Below are 15,431 nucleotides of genomic sequence, written 5' to 3'. Positions count from 1 at the left end.
ATAAGTGTAAAGGTCAGATAGGCTTGATATATTGACAATCTCCAGAAATATGCAATAATTCTTAAAAGTTAACTTTGTGCCCATCTTAGCATCTCAGTTAGGTACAATGTGATTGCTGTGGGTAGGAAAAGGAGGGAAGAATATTTGAAAACATGTTTGTTTTTCATTGTAAGTTTGCCTTTGTCAAGAATTTCTGACCAGGTCTTGGAATGATTGTGGTGAGAAAAAAGGTGGTGGTTTATGTAAGGGAAACTTTATTTTCTCTTCATATTGACATTGTTAACTCTTCCTTAAGGCAAAGGCTGGTTTTCTGCAATGTGCATTTGTCTGTCTTCGGTTTATGTTCTGAAGTTATTTTCCTCAAAACCACCATTCTAAATGAAGTTTTTTCAAAAGCTGAAGCATAATGAACATTGTGACAGGGAGCTGCAGCTATTGGCATGGCTTCACTCAGAATTCCACATTGTTGCACCTAATTTTAATTTTGTGTATTTCCACACTTACTATAATAATGACCTTTCCACTTCTACATGGGAGAAGAAGGGAATGGTCTGCAGGAAGGGAATCTCTCTGAAGGAGAGGGAAAGGTATGGAAACGAAATGCTGCATTTGTTCTCTCACTAGCCTGCTAATTAATTCCAGCAGCTGTTACTGCTTAAGGTAAGGTGACTGGGGTCATACTTTAGATCTGCACAAGTCTACTAAATCTAAAATTAGAACCAACTGCTGTGTTTTGGTGTGCATGTGTCTCTAGCTTGCCCACCTGCTTTCTTCCTACATGCGAACAAGCCAGGGTATTAAAGTTCAGAGGAAGAGGATTTTTATTAATTTGAATACTTTGCACAAGAGTGGCGCAATCAGGCAAACAGTGCAATGCACAGAGCCAGCACCTTCAATTGTTGTTTGGCAGATTGCACAACAGGGACATTTGGAATTTGATCATTGTTATTTTGGGAAGATGATCAACTTTTCAGGAGGCGAGTTATTTTTAATCGTCTCTCTCTATATTTTAAGAAAAGTTACATTTGTGGGAGTGTCATGCTGGACAATGACACTTCCAAATAAAGTTTCTCTCCTTTGAGAAATTAATAGTACATCTAATTATCCATGTTGTCTTTTCTTCAACTCCCCCCAGCTACTAAACCCCTATGATGACATCACTAGACAGTTGAACTAGTGCATCTTTGCTCAATTTCAAATGTCATTCTTCTGACTTTCTCTATTCTGTTTTGATGAGAAAATTGCAAGTGAACTGTGCTGAGACAGCAAAACTAAATGCCTGTAAGACACTGGACTTGAGGAAATATCGTGTTTTGGAGAAATGCAATAAGCAGTGAGCTAAAAGGGCCAGAAATGAGACCTTTTTCCTGTTGTGAGCCCTTATCCACAACTGTAGATCTCTGTTGAAATTGATGTGTTCTGTGTTCATTCCAGAATGTGAAGGAGGCACAATAACATTTGACAATATGGAGTCAAACAGAAAAATTAATACTAGAATGATATTCTGATGGATTAATTTGGCCTCTCTCTCATTCCTACTTCCTGTAGATAAAGGGCCAGGTCCTGAGTGCTTGCAATTGCTGTTGAAATCAGTGTGTTGTGCACTGAGCACCTCTTTGGTACAGGCTTTTTGCCAGGGCTTGAGGAGAACTGGAGCAGAATTAAGTCACTCTCATCTGTAATAAACAGGAGACCATGAATTATGTAGGAAAATAAACTAGCAGTTAGTGTCGTCCTTCTGTCTTTGCTGTTGTAAATGATCAACTTTAAGTGTTCCATATATAAGACGTCATATCCATTAGTTTGCATTTGGCCCAAATTAAATCTGAGTGGATGTGAGATACATCAAGCTTTTATTTCTCTTGACCAGTTTAAAGCAATAATTCCTTTTCTACTGAGCAACAAATGTTCTGCCCAGGAAATTTTAGATGCCAAGGATACTCTCATTTAGTGTTCTGTTTTATTTTGAAAGCAATGTGTAGTATTTTGCTTTCCTGTAATAGCACCAGTAATTTATAGATAACCACACACACTTTCAAAATATGCCCCGTTCTTCTTCTTTTTTATATTTATTTTTACTAATGGACTTCCTTTCTGCCAGCCCAGAATTGAGGGATTCTGATCATTTAATAACTAGTGGTTTGTGATGCTTTTAAAATAAATTGGTATGGATCAGGTATTTTTCTCATCCATTTGGAAATTGTGCTTCTTGTGTATTTTAGTGCATATTGGTTTCAGTTGATTAGAATGCAAAGCCAGTTGACAGTTTTTTCCTTACAGGTGTTGGAATACAGTCCTGTCTGGATACTATAAAGCTAAAGCACAGTGCTTTTTGTTACACTCAAAGAATTAGAAATATGTCTTTAAAAATCTAAATTGTCTTACTCAACTCTTTCTGGCAATTCTCTGTCTATAATGTGAGAACTTCCAATGACTGCAGCTAATCAGTTCCTAAATTTCAAGTAATGTTCTAGGTATCAATAGGAAGAACTCTGATTTTTTTTATGACAATCAGAAAGTTGGAAAAGCCTGATTTCCACCAAAACCAGGTACTTGGCTGATTTACCTCTTATATCACAGTTACTTCAGAGGTGGGGCAACAAAAGTGGGGGTAATTTTGGCTGATTTTCCTTTGATGTCACAATCCCACTGAGGAGGGATCAATGGGAGGAAGGCATCCAAAACCCCTCAGCGGTGAGGGACACAGCGTAGAATGGCAGGACATTTTCCAATGGAAAGTTTTCCATGGGACAGTGCTGATTGGTCACAATCTTAGTGTTCCCTCATGAATGTTCCATGAAGTCAATTTAGATAAATTTTCATTGAAAGCCAGGCTGCGCAGCGAGCTGTGTGGTCTGCCTGTCTAAATTCCTGCCACCCCACCTTCCAACCAGGAGTCCCTGGTGCCTCCCATGAGCTGAGTTTTAAGAACAATGAAATTGCCACCCTCTAGTTACTAATAATACCTATCCATGTAAATTATTTTCAATTCTTGCTGAACATCTATGCCTAATGTTTTTCCCCATGAAAAATGTTACCTCAAAATGAGGGCCAGATTTAAAATCTGATTTCTGTGCTGAGGAAGTCTTGGCATGTCCCAGAACTTCCATGGTATGGAAAGTAGACTGAAGTATTTACATTGAATACAACTCTGGGACTTATCTGATACTAGAATTCCAGAATAAAAATCCATTAATGATAAATTCAGTGAAACAATACCAAAGAAAACAATTAGCTAATAGAGTTCCTAAGGGTCTCTAAAAGAGATCGTTCAGTGGTACTTTTGGATTAATGAATTGTTTAAGAAGCGGAGACTGTCTATGCTGAGGGTGGGAAATAATTTTTGCAGGTGGGCCACTTGATGAATTTTGGTATGTGGTCAGGGGTCAGCTCAGTCCCCGGAAGGGGTGGGGTTTGGGATTGAAAGGGTGGGGCTGGGGACTAGCCTCCCCTCAGAGTTGTCTGGGGCTGGAGGCTTTGAATTAAAAACACAGCAAAGGGCTCACAGCCCCGCCGTTACCACATTGCCCACTAGGTGCCCTTGTTGCCGCCACTAATTAAAGAGTTCACGGTTCTGGCCCCTGCTGGGGTAGTGCTATAACAGAGAGCCATTTAAATAGGATCCTGCTGCCTGAGTCACCACTTGGAAATTTGGTGGCACAGGCAGCAGGATATAAATAGAAAGCAGCCAGATATAGTCCAAGGGCTGGATCAAAGTGTTAGGTGGGCTGGATCAGGCCCCTGAGCCACATCTTTTCCCGCCCTGGTATCTGCTGTACTGCTGAAGAAGCAAAGGCTTTTAATTTTTGTGTGACTGTCTCTGTTCCATAGAACTCAAGATGGGGTTTTTGAAAGTGTGTCAGGGAATTACAGTTATCCTGTCATTCCCAGTATAGCTACATGGGAAGGGTTCTAGCTAGGTCCCAGCTACTTAGGAGTAGGTGGGGCAGAGGGTGGTCCCATACCAAAAAGTTTAAGTACCACTGATGCATTTGATTACACAATCTCCTTTTTATAAAATAGTTTATTCAGGCGCTATGTCTGTAACAGTGGCTACTATAGAACATTGGACAAATCTCACCAATTCTGTATTTTGTGTTGCATTGGGTGGTTTTCTGGTGGGGAGCAGGTTAGAGAGGGAACAAATTGCTTTTCAATTTAAAACCATCTAACTGGTTCTTTCAAAAGACATCAAGCTTATTGTATTTATGATACGATAGTAGGTGTGGAGAAACTGCCTCGCTTCAGATAGTTTTCCTGCATTTTATGTGCTGTTAACAGATTGTTGGTGAAAGCAGTGCCAGTTTTGATGGACTGTTGATTAAGGGAGATGGGGCCTCCCACACTTTTAGTGAAGCTTGGCACAGTCCTTGAAGTCTAAGTGTTCACACACGCAGCAAAAAAAGACAGGCCAGGGGCACAGCAGGAATTATGGAGTGCATCGGCCCAAACAGGAGTGTGAGATAAGAACTTGAATGAGCAGGCCAGCAAAGGGTCAGTGCCTGAAGAAACATGTTATGTTGGCAGGCAAATGGAACAGGCTTGGGAGAGCTGCAGCCCATAGTATCAGTCTATAGGCACCATGTGAGCCATATATCCAAAAGGGTTTACACCAGCCCTTGTGTTAAAACAAGATTGAAGGACTGATTATTGCTGGGCTGTTGCCAAAAGTGTATGAAAGCAAAACTACCTTCTCTCGCTGCAGTGCTTTTTGTTGGAATTAGTGGTCTCCTCTAATTGTTAATAGATGTCACTCCTTTTCTTCTTTCTCCTCTGTTAATTCACATCAATGGGTACCTTTTCTGTGGAGGAAGTATTTAGGCCTTGTGGTTGTTAGTGTTGAACATACATCAAAAAAATATCAGTCCGCTGTGTATATCTCAATAGATTTGATCTCTTCCCTATTGAGCAATTATTTTAAATAAACTGTATGGTTGCTTAGAAAAATCTTCACCTAGCATGAAGATGAAAAACAGTCCCAGTGCTTCAATGGCTGCTGCCGTAGATTTCATGCCCAAGGGAAGAGAGCGTAGGTTTTAGGTAAGAGTTAAGCTTTATCTCTGGTTCTATTCAGGGTCCTAAAGCTTGTTTTAAAAGCATCTTGCAAAGCAGCTACATTTAAGGGTGGGGGGGGGACATGTAAATAGAGTGCTCTACATTGAGAGGCCAAATAAAGCATCTCTTCTTGGAAATAAATCCAGAAAGCCAATTCATCAAAACAGATTAAATGGAACTTGGTGAGGTGAAGGCAAGGCAATTTCTGAACATGGAAAAGAACTGGGAACAAACAAACAATTAGAAAGAGAGAGATCCTGTAGTTTCTGAAAGGTTGGTTTATATAAACTAGCCTGGCTCTGAATACAGATAAATTATGCTTCCCCTGGCACATTATAAAAGTTGTACCAGTAATGATACAGATTATATTTTTTCTCCCATGTACTGAGTATAAACATGGTTTTTGTCTAATTTTATTCCTATATTTAAAATACAGATAGGAGATTGTTGTGGCAGGTAAAATAGTTTTATTCTGCAACAATCACTGTACTAATTTAGGACCACTGGGAATTTCAATTTTTATCTCAGCCAAGCTTGATGCTGCCAATGTATCAAATGCACAGCTGCCCAGAAACTCTGGTCATTTTTCAGGTCCAGCATTTGAAGGGGACAACAGTGGTTCATCCCATGGTAATTCTTCACAGCAATCAACCCACAGAATGTGTGTATCTAATCTTCTGGCAAAATTAATTTGCAATAAAGTACTTTGCTTTGTAATGACGTCTGTTTACTGCTAACATATTGCACTGTCCCTGTTGCCTAGCAGTTGGTAATGTTTGTGGCTCATATTTGACGTCAGGAAATAGGTTTACCCTCCTGTTCACAACAATAGGTATTTTGTAGGGTAGTGTGTAAGGAGATGGCAAAACATAACTGGAAACTAAATGGAAATGTGTGGTAGGAAATGAACCAAAAAAACCCCCAAACCCAATCCTCACTTGGGAACATGGACTCCATAGCTCATGTACCCTAAAATAGAAGGCATGAGTGACTGAGATTTGGCCAGGTTTCCCTAGCAGTTAAGTACATGCTGTCCATGCGGAGGGTGAGAATGGACTTGGGGAAAGCATTAGAGCTTACTGCATAGTAAATGGATATGATGCCTGGATCAGTGTTACACAGCAATTGATGCTAGATGCATGAAAGAAGGGTCAACAAGGCTGGAATATGCCCGTCATGATCTCAACAAAAGCCAAAGAATTATCACCATTGAAATCTCTCTTTAAACTCTCTGCAGTCTTGAAGCTTACAAAAAAATGGACAATTAGGCTGTTGGTATGCTGAGACCAGCAAGTTGTTATGCTGACCAGTATTGTCTCACTGACTGATGGAGGAGTAGAAGAAAACAGTCTGTCTATCCATCTGTTGTCTCTTGCCTAGAGTACAAGCTCTCTGATGCAAAGACTGTCTTCTTTAATTCTGTTTGTACAGCACCTAACACAGTAGGGTCCTGGTCCATGACGGTCATCATCCATGAAGATGATGATATAGCAATGCTGTGGTTTTGGCAACAGCAAACTATAGTTTACCCCTGGACTTATCAGGCTGATTGACCATCTGCATGAATGCCCAGGCGTCTTGTGAGGAATCCCAGTACTCCAGGGAAAACGGTTCACTCAAATGAAACTTTGTCATCAATCTCTAGACACTATTGTGATTGTCTTGGTTCTGTGGAATACACAGGATTTGTTGAGAGAAAAGTAGCTGTCATTCATTGTGAGGTGTGAGCAGTGACCAGTAGGAAGCACCAGAGGATCTAGTGGAAGAATTGTAACTTCCAGTGTGCCAGAGCAGAATGGTTTTCCCAACCATTTCTCTGGAGAATGAACGTAGAAATGTGGAAGAGAATAGGAGAATACCTAATTGGTTCTGCATATGGCAGTTAATACTGTTTTGTGTCTTCTAAACTAACCCATTCCCCTAATGTTAATTGACATTATTTTTTCTCTTTGCTTTGATGAACTGTGATCTGAAAGGCGTGTGCTTTCATTGGTCAACAAGGAGTGTGTATTGACATCAGTAGCTCTTATTCATGCAATAAAGGTTTTAGGGCAACTATAGCACTCTAAACAGATGTGGTCTGTGGAGTAGGGATGTTAGCTATTGTGCAATTCAATAGTTGTGTAACTGCACAAAATCTTAGGGGTGGGGGCAGCAGCCAGTGAACTCCTGGCCCCATTTCCAGGAAGCCCCGTCACCTTATGCTGCTGCCTCTGTACCAGTTTAAAAACCAACTCCCCGCTCAGACCAGCTGCTTGCCACCCTGCGCTGCTGCTTCTGATACAGAGGCAGCAGCACAGGGCAGCGGCAGCCCCTGTCTGCAGCAAGCCTGGGCCCACAAAGGACAGAGGCTGCTCTTTGGTAGCAGCCTCTGTCTGTGGGGAGCTCGGACCCCAGCAGACTAGCCACTGTCCACGGTGAACTCAGGCAGCAGTGGGGTGTGGGGCAGGCATCACCGCAGTGCTGGTTAGGGGGAACCGTTTCTTAAGCCAGCTCCACCCTGCCCTAGCTCCTGCCTACCCTGCCCCCGCTGCCTCTGCAGGGAGCAGCAAAGGAGGGGGGGCAGGTGGGTCTGGAGAACTGGCATTTACAGGGAGCCTGCTTGAAAGCCGTCTCCCCATGAGTATCAGCTCCAGCATCCCCCCACCTCCCCCCCACTGCTGCCTCTCTATCAGAGGTAGTAGAGCTGTGGGAGGCAGGTGTATCTGGTGCTTATGAAGAACCTGCTTAAAACCACTTCCTCATGGACACCATCTCCCTCCTCCCTCCCCCCTGCCTTGCTGCCTCTCATACAGAGGCAACAAGGGGAGGAGAGTGCATGTATTTGACAAGATTAACTGATAAGTCCAGGCTTATTGGTTAATTGCATAATTGACTTCACATTGACACCCCTACTGTGGAGTGCCATACACCCAAGCTCGCTGCCATAAAAGCTATGGGTTGTCACATTGCTTTAAAAATTGCTGTATGTATATGGCTAGTCTAGTTAAAGTTATCTGATGTGGTCTCCCTGCTTTCCTCTTGGAAACTTCCATTTGTGGCTTACAAGATCTATCTAATGTCAGTACTTGGCTGCATATATCTATGGGAGGTTGTGGAATATCCATCTCAAGATATTTAAGAGTAGGTTAGATAAATGTCTATCAGGGATGGTCTAGACAGTATTTGGTCCTGCCATGGGGGCAGGGGACTGGACTCGATGACCTTTCAAGGTCCCTTCCACTCCTAGTATTCTATGATTCTATGTCTTAAAATTGCCTTCTACAATATTTTTGATTTTTGAATTTCTCAAGTGGGTCTTCAAGATTTTAGAGTTAACTATTAATACCTCTTTCTAGCTCTGATATAGGTTAGAATTTTGCCAAAAGAAACTGAAAGTAGTAATAGATGAGCAAAATTTCCTTTAAACACCACACTTTATATGAGTGTAGCTGGGGCAAGATGCATACATATATGGTCTTTTAAAACACACTTCTCATGAGTTATGACTTGGAAATTCAGGTTTAGCATATCCATTGCTCTGTAGTTTTGAAAATTAATTATGCATTTGATCATTTCCTTCTTTGCGCAAAAGAAATGAAACTGCAGACATGGGTGACTCCCCCCCCCCCCATGTGGTTGCAGTATTCCCAGTGCTCCAGTCATTAGCATGAGGAAATCCCTTGTCTCACTAACAGTGATCAGAACTTCTTTAAAAAACTGGAGGCAACACTTCATGTATATCATGTTAGGGATTCTCAAACTCTTTATTGGTGTGGGCTACATCTTAACAGAAGGATTGCTCTGGGGTTTTTCCCATAGGACATCCCTCCCATGCAGCTATACTGCAATTGCATTAACCCAGACCTAGGGTCCCACGACACTGCAGCGCTAGGGGTCCAGCCTTGATTCAGGATAAGATCCAGGCTCTGAGACTTTGCAATATTGATGCAGCCCCATTTGACTCCGGGCCTGGGAATTATCCAGAACTATCCCACAATTTTGTCGGATAACTTCCTTAGCCCTCTTAATGGATGATGCTTACTGGTTCCAATTAACTGGTAATTGGAGGGGGCTGGAGCAACTCCCCACTTCCTGCGGGCAGGGGGCTACTCCAGCCCCGAGAGGTCTCGCTGCAGATGGGGGTTGCTGTTATCCGGGGGTCCCGCAGGCAGGGACTGCGCCAATGTCCAGAGCAGCTTCTGTCCATGGAAAGTCCAGCTTGCTGTGGACAGGGGCTGCTCCGGAGTGGGGCTGGGAGCCGGCAGCAGCCCCAGTGTGACCTAACATTAACCAGTTAACTGATGAATGGGAATTTACATCCCTAATGAGATGTACTGCAACTGCATTTTTTGAAGTTACTGAAAAACTATCAAGTGTCTCTCCCCTTCTCCCCCGTACCCTCACCACCACCACTTCCACAAGCCAGAATGACAATACTGAACTAACCATGACAATTACAGGGTGGAGAAGACCATGTCACTAACCCTCACCACTTCTGGAAAGGTCCATTGCCCATGGAGATCAATGGGGCTGAGCTATTTCATATGTAAAGCTACTGAGAAATGTATATGTTGATACCATGATGACCATGCCTATATTATGTAAATAATACCTAATAATAATTGCCAAATGAGACCACTACCCAACCTGCTTACAAAGGGCCTGATCCAATTTAAACTCTAAGTGAGGATTGGGCCCAAAGCAATCTGTTGGCATTACCCAAGAAGATCCAGTTAAAATTGTCACCCTTCAGAAATATAAAAGGGCCAGTCAGTGGCCCCGGTGCCTGGTAGAGGCAATCTTTGAAGAAAATTGGAGAGACTTTGAATTTACTTCTTCTGACAGCAGCACTTTCTCTCACTAGATGTGGGGTCTTTAGCACAGGTTTCACTTTGTCAGAATAACTCAGAAGTGCATTGTCACAACTAACTCCATTCAGATCTAGACAACGTGCAGCCCAAGGACAGAAGAACAAATCCCTCGAAACTGGAAGTCAAAACATCTCACCTCTTCACAGAACTTACAAAGAGCTTGTTCACCCAGACACACAAGTCATGACAACCCTCTCTGGAGATGATACAGCCTGTCTCTCTCTGGACACGCCAGATGTTTTCACGTGGCATCTTAACACACTGTTGATGATTTAAACTGCTTGGTTGAGGAAGACTCACAAAGAGTCTGTTCATCATCCACACTAGTGTGACATAAGGGATGTAAGCAACTACACTAGTTACTTCTCCCCCTTGCTGCCTCTATCACAGAGAGGCAGCAAAGGGGGGAGGGTGAGCTGGCGCTGCAGGGAACTGACTTAAATGCCGATTTCCCCTCCCCCCCGGTCATCTTCATTTTAAATAAAGTATTAATGTATGTACAAGGAAAAAAGGTTTCAATGGTTTCCTTATTTATGGCAGGGGTGGGGAACCTTTTTTGTGTCGGGGGCTGCTGACCCACAGAAAAATCAGTTGGGGACCACACAAGTGTGAAGCAAAAATACTTCTCCAAAACCCCTCAGCTCTCACTGATGTGGCCCCCATTTGACACACCTCATTCCACTCTCACTCCAGCCCCATGGGGCAAGGGAAATGGACAGGGAGGACTGAGGTTCAGGGCTTCCCATAGGCCAGATTTAATTTTCTAGGGTTCTGGAGTTAGTGGATTTTATGGCCCCTCCTAGGCTCTGGGGTAGGACAGAAATGAGGGGTTCAGTGTGCAGGACAGGACTGCCAGCTAGTGGGATAGGAATGGGGGTGCAGGATCTGGGCGGGAGGGGAGTACTGAAGGGGGAGAGGTTGCAAGGTCTGGGTAGGAGGTAGGGTGCAGAAGCAGGCTGGGAGTAGGGTATCTGGCCAGGTGGAGAGGGCAGGAGCAAGGGACGGTGCAGTGTGTGGCCAAGAGGGAGGGTGCAGGAATAAGGGAGAGTGTTGGAATAAGCTGGGGGTGTGGGGTCTTGGCATTTGGAGGAGAGTGAGTGAGGAGAATTGGGGTGTGGGAGTCTGGGCATAAGGGGGGATGCTTACCTTCCAGACTGCGCACTGTTGTTTCCCCAACGGGATGGGGAGGGAGTTCAGCCCCCCATCCACCATGAAACATGGAGCCTACGCAGCCACAAGGCTGCATCACCAGCTCTGGCTTCCAGTTCAGAGGGCGAGGGGGGGGGAGAGGGGTAGTGTGTGGAGGTGAAGAAAGCCCCAACCTTCCCCGCAAGACCCAGTTCACGGAGAGCAGCAGAGCAAACAGCTCCATGCGCTGCTGCTTCCCCAGCAGGGTGGGGAAGGGCTGAGGTGGGGAGAGCGGCAGTGCATGGAGTGCACCTGCTGAGCCTGAGTGCGCCCTGCCCCACAGTGCTTGACTGGGGCTGAGGCGGCAGCTCCAAGGCACCAAGATCTAGGAGCAGCTCTGCTGAGTTTTGCCTCAGACCCGCCCAGTCCCCCCAGTAGTGGCAGCCACTGTAATCAACAAGCGGCTGCCTGGAGATAGAGGAGGAGGCAGAGGCGGCACGGCTGGACCAAGGGCCCTGCACACCAGGGGCAGTCCTGCAGTGGGAGGAAGGGGGCTGCATGGTGCGTGGTGACTGGGGCAGCCACTGGAGGTGGTAGGAGCTGGCCAACCGGCAGTGCGCGTTGAGCTGGAACTCAGAGAATTCTTTGGATTCCAGCTTCTGGTGCGCGGTTTCCAGAGCGTATTGGAAGCTGCCCTGGCTACCTGCTGGCAAAGCATGAAGGGAACCGTCTACATGTTCGGGCTGGCTGAGAGCCTTTGCTCCTGTGCCATGCTAGGGTGTGTTTCTGTGAGGCTGTGCCAGCTGGGAAATTGCAGTGCACAGAGCCATTTCTGGTTCACTTCTTCCCTGCGAGCCAGATCCGGCGGGGCTTTCTGGGACATTTCATGAGTTGATTGGGATACCAGGACAAAGTAAATTTGGGACTGTCCCATACAATCCAGGACATATTACTAAAAGATCTACCTGGCATTGCTTGGGTTCTTGGGAGTGGAGGAGGGTGCAGAAGTCACAGTTGGGGGGAAAAGAGGGGCTTTTTGTGTGGGAGGGCTGGACACAGGATTAAGGGGTGAGGTTTGGGACCGGAGGAGGGGGGTGCAGGAGCCGATCCTGGCCATGCTGGCCTGTTGATGTCTCCTGTGGGGCTGGCTGCTCCTGTTGTCCTGGCATAACCAAACCCTTATCTTGATTTAAATTATGGTAAGAGGAAGCTGTATATCAAATTTGGTGGTCTTAGCTCTTACAGTTTGGGAGGAGTTTTTGGACAAATAGATGGTCAGACAGACAGACTTGCTCACACTCAGACTCTCTCGAATATATAGCAGGTTTGCAGGAGCGGCCCTAGATGAGCTGCCGGCAACTGGTGCCCTAGGTAAAATGCGCGATCGGCGCTCCCGCCTCCAAAGCCCTCAATGGCCGTTTATCTTGGTGCCCTAGGCGACCTCCTAGTTCGCCTGTATTGATGGGCCGCCACTGCAGGTTTGTATTACTGTTGCTCTGAAGAGCCATTGACCAAGCCCCTGCAAGCCTCAAAAAGCCAACAAAAGACACTGCGTGCCCTAATGAGCTTAGGGTCTAAAGGCAATAACAGGAATTGCTTACAGGGAAAAGCAATTTTAGAAACATATTAAAACGTGCTTCTTTTCGTGTGACTTAGCAACTGGAAATGCAGATGTAGACCAGGCCCATTTGACCAGCTAGTTCGCTGCAGGCTATCAGCGAATGCTCCAAGGTTGTCTCTTTTCAATAGGCAGTCTCGAGCTAGCCCTTGTTTTCTGAATGATTTCAGATTCTCAGGCTGGGGGCAATGCAGGATCTTTCCTTTCCTGCTAATTTCTTCTGCGTCAATTCAGAATCATGGATTTGTTTGTGTTCTGAAGGGAGGGGTGATGGGTTAGTGATGGATGAGGCTTTGTTTGTTTTAGCAAAGCTGCCCAGTAAATACGAATTGACAGAAGATTTTTTGGTTCCTGCCACCTGAATTCTTTATTACATGGATGAAAGGCACAGACCTGGTCTTTATCATCCTGCTGCTAATTATGTCACCTTATTAATACTGGGCTGTAGCCATCAAGCTATCTCCCAGGCACATCTTAAAACTCTTAGCACGCCTTGAGGAAGTCACGTTCTGCCTTTAGTAGTTAGTTGATAGAGTGAGTGTAGTTTTGTGGCTCTGTGTATATAGACTTTGAAGATGTTTAAATATAACCGTTCTGAGAAGCAAGTCTTAGCTCAGCTTGAAAGTTGGTAGGAAGTGAAATCTAAAACCTGAAAGATTAGTACTAAGTGCCCTGTATCTGTCCTGACACATCAGTCCTAACACAATCATCTCTGCGAAGGGGGTATTGGTGTGCCCTCTTGCATCAGGGCAGGGTGTTGCCATTATCTTTGGCTCCAGTGCCCCTGCCTCTTGCTGAATTTTCTGTGGCTCAGCTCTCTGGCCATGTCCAAACCCCGTCTGGGGTAGTAACACAGTGTCCAGCTGTAAATCCAGCAAAAAGAGATCCAAATAATGGCTGCTCCTTCTGCCCCTCTTAGGACAACTAATAATTTCTTCTCTTGCGTCCCTTCCCTCAGGACATTGGTAGTTTCCGTCTGGGGTCTCCCCCTATTCTCATTTACCAGACTTATCTCAGGTACCCTCTTGCCCCTGCAGGAAAGTAACCTGCTTCCTGTGGGATTTTCCCAGTCTGTTGTAGACCCTAGCTTACAGCTCCCCCCTGTTATCACTAAGCCATAACTCAGGGCTTCCCTCCCCCCCCCCACTCTCCCAGGAGCCTGCTCCGCTCCCTGTGGGTTCCCTCGGGTTGTAGTCCTGGGGTGCCCTCAGGGAGAGAACTCTCTCCCTTCCTCTCATGTGGAATCTCTCCTTCAAATGCTCTTCACCTTCCTACTCCCTTCCTGGGGTCCATTTCAAAACTGTAGTGTAGGGCACTCTGGTCTGGAGGTCTCTGTCAGCTCTCTTTTCTGTCCCTAATCGCAGGAGCTGCTCTCTGAGTCTCTTCCCCAAGGAGCCTGCCAGCTCTCTTTGGGGTTCTTATTGTCAACTGCAAGTACTTGTTCAGGTCTTGTCCCACAGAGGCCTACTGTGTGCCTGGGGGGGTCCTTACTACTTCCCAGCCTGCAGCAGCTGCAGACCTTTTCCAGAAGGCCTTCCCTCTCTTCCTTCCAGCCACACTGCTTCCTCCTTTGTACTGTTCTAGCAGCTGCTTTCTGCCTCCGCTGCTCCATTTCTGTGAGCTAACGGATGCCACCTGCAACACCCATGGGGTCATCATGGGACCAGTCAGACCTGAAAGGTCACTGGCCCCATGACAGCCTCAAATGGAAGACATTGATCAGACTCATTGCGTTGCCACTGTTTATCATGATGATTGGAGTGTGAGCTGAGTAACTCCAGGCAGAAGAACGTATAGAGAAAGGATCGGTGCCTTAGGTGTCAAGGAGCACAAATTTTAAGTTTGTGGGTTGTTATTTTTTAATGAAACGTATAGCTACTCATAGCCCCTTCTTTCATAATGAGCAAATGCCTGCACAGTTGAAAGATACCTGTGCACATGCTTCAGCCCTTCAGCGCATCAAGGAGTAAAAAGATGAAGAGTCAATAAGCATGTTGTGTTTGTGTTGCCAGATAACTTTTAAATTATTTTACTGTGGTAGAATAGCAGAGGAGATTGAAATAAAGAATCCTGTGTCACTCTGAGTGGCTTGTATTTGCTGAGGATAAACAGAAGTTCCTTAATGCTATGGTAGCTTTTGGATGACAGGAGAGAAGAATTCTACTTGTACAGAACCTTTCATGTGAGAATTTCAAAACATTTACAAATATCTAAGCCACACAAAGCTCCTGTGAGGTAGGTAGATGGTGTTATGCAAGCACTGAATGAGGCCCAGAGAGGTTAAGCAACTTGCCTAAACATAAGAAATAGATAACATCTTCAGGAACTCACTGCTCCTAAAGCAGTACTGTTCATAAATCTGGTGTTTGCATCTTTCTGTAAAGCCTACTTGGTTGTACAGTCCTTCTCTCTCAGTTGATCTGAAACCAGAGACACCCAGGTTCCAGGGCAGTCGGTGAACTGAAAAGGAATAGACAGCTCGATTTCAAACGTATTTTCTAATCTGTGATTCACAGCCTCCCAAAAATGAACATTTATTTGGAGCGCTCTCTCTCTCTCTCTCTCTCTCTCTCTCACACACACACTTTTAAATACACTACTGTTTCTAAGGTTCTTGTATACTACAACTATAATAGTAAAGAATATCAGTGACACATGTTGAGGAAGCTATACATGCACCCCTGGTCTCCAAAAACATCCTGACAGTGCTGTTTAAATTATTTATACAGTGCCATACGGTAGGTGTGCATGGCATTTTACAAATAGATAAAAAGACA

At 44.9% G+C, this 15,431-nt stretch overlaps 1 protein-coding gene across 1 annotated transcript in view; it reads left to right on the top strand.

Annotated features, from left to right (window-relative positions):
- The window catches only part of TSPAN7 (tetraspanin 7), a 160,058-nt gene that overhangs the window by 104,738 nt on the left and 39,889 nt on the right, over positions 1-15,431 (top strand). The gene's annotated exons all lie outside the window — the stretch shown is intronic.

Source organism: Pelodiscus sinensis, chromosome 1, assembly GCF_049634645.1.
Source record: "Pelodiscus sinensis isolate JC-2024 chromosome 1, ASM4963464v1, whole genome shotgun sequence".
Classification (NCBI taxonomy): Eukaryota; Metazoa; Chordata; order Testudines; family Trionychidae; genus Pelodiscus; species Pelodiscus sinensis.
The sequence above is the reverse complement of the archived record's forward strand: the minus strand, read 5'-3'. Positions and strand labels throughout refer to the sequence as shown.